Source organism: Acyrthosiphon pisum, chromosome A2 (assembly GCF_005508785.2).
Source record: "Acyrthosiphon pisum isolate AL4f chromosome A2, pea_aphid_22Mar2018_4r6ur, whole genome shotgun sequence".
Classification (NCBI taxonomy): Eukaryota; Metazoa; Arthropoda; class Insecta; order Hemiptera; family Aphididae; genus Acyrthosiphon; species Acyrthosiphon pisum.
The window spans coordinates 75093072-75095241 of record NC_042495.1 but is presented as its reverse complement, the minus strand read 5'-3'; positions in this window follow the sequence as shown (position 1 = coordinate 75095241).

Sequence of the window (2170 nt, the reverse complement as noted above, 5' to 3'; positions counted from 1 at the left end):
AAAAAAAAAATGAAAAAATGAAAAAAAAAAAAAAAGGTAAATTTTAGGGTTAAATTTTTATTTATAAAGTAATAGTAAGGGATAACAAATATAAGAAAAATATCTTAATGGAATAATACATATAGGACTATAAGTAAATTAATATTACATAATGGTGTTGGGAAAAGACTTAATGATATAGATATATGTTTGCATAAAATGAAATATATTGTAATAAATTAAGGAATTTATATTATATTAAATTTTTAAATTATATTATATTGGAATATTAACACTAAAATAAGATTATTATTGTAAAACTAAAGAGAAATATTGTTAAAATACTAACATAAATAAAAACTGATTGTAATGTATACTTATTATGATTATAATAATTATAATATATTGTGAATTGTACTTTGTATCTTTGGTAATAGTAATTGACATATGTAACAAGAAATATGTTGTGGATTGTACTACATATTCTTGAAAATAGTAATGTATCTAAATTATATAATTGTAACCAAACATATGTAAACATAAAAATGTAATAATTGATAAATGTAAACTTTTAGGAAGGTGCTCGAAGTGACGGAGAATTAAATTGAGTTAATTTTTCTCGATTAGGCGATAAAAATGAACTTTTTAGGGGGGAGGTGTAACGGATAGTAACCGTTTCCTCACAACACATAAATATCATTATATATGAATAGTTAAATTCGGCATAAGCGATTAGGTAAACGACCTCCTTAAACGATTTTGGCAATAGTCAAAAGTTGCCATATACGAATACAATAGAAGGTTAATCATGTAGTCAAAATAACCGGGTGGGTAATTGCGAGCCATATTATATTTTCTAAAAACGCAAATCGCGAATCAGTTGACAGGATATGGGAATTGCCAAAGTCACGAGTAGATATACGGGTACATGTATATGTACGCGACATATAGACCAGGATGTAATAACTGATAAATATTTAGCAATTCGCAGAATTGAAGGCTTTCTGCACAACAACACAGAAAATGAATTAGCTGTCAGCACATTATGGCGAATACTCAGATTAGATAGGAATATTGTAAATGCGTGGGCTGAGTCGATGGTCACACGGACCACATCCGTTAGAGACTAGATAGCGAACCGATTGGCAGGGGGAGCAGGGACCCGAATATAAAAGGGAGCCTGAAACAGCCTGTATTCAGACGTGTCTACTCCAGAGCACAACAAGCACCTTCACGTCACTCTGTGTAGTAACTTGTCATTTATTACTGAAGAGCATTTAAATAAACTACAAAGTATCTTTCATCTGTCTACATTCATTTATAACTACCCTGTCAACATCTTCATCATCAACACGAGCGGTCTCGCTTCCTGCAAAATCTTAATATACTCGTAGTTAACGGCTATCAGAATATTAATTTGACCAGCCCAACAACGAGAATATTACAGTATACATTTAAAATGTAATATTTTTTAATTATTATATAGACAAACTAATTTTGTAGGCAATCAAGTTAATTGCAAAGGAGTGGAAAAAAATCTATTTGGACTAACTGCACAATACCAATGATATTTATTGAAAACTAAAAATTGTACTAGTGTTAATGTTTTGTAATTTTTATGACATTTTATAATTAATTTAAATGAGGTGACAACATCAATCATTAGAACTTAAAAGATAAATGTAGATTGTTGCGTTTAATACATATGCCTACAAAACGTGTGTAAATTGTGTAAATCAAATAAAGATTTAAAAAAAAAAAAGGTGGGTAAGTGGATTTCGCTCTGCTGTACAGTAGGTTACAAGTGGGTCACTGTATAATGGATGGTATTAAATTTGAATTCAATGATATAATATCATTGTATAAGAAAAACGATTCTGAGTGGAGACGGTATGTTAGTCTAGGTATAAGACATAATATTATATTAGGTACCTATAATAAATTCCAAATTAATCATATCATAATATTTATTAGGTACTTATAACGCGTTATACATCAACAAAAAACCGTGGCACTATCATAGATATATAATAGTATACTTTAGAAGTATCAAGTACCCACGAATAATATTATACAATCACAACAAAATAACTAAAATAGTTATCCTAGGTTCTTAATATGTAATTTCGTCCAAATTTGTACTTTAAATGACTATAAAATAAACTGCGTAAATGTATTTTTTAGATTTTTT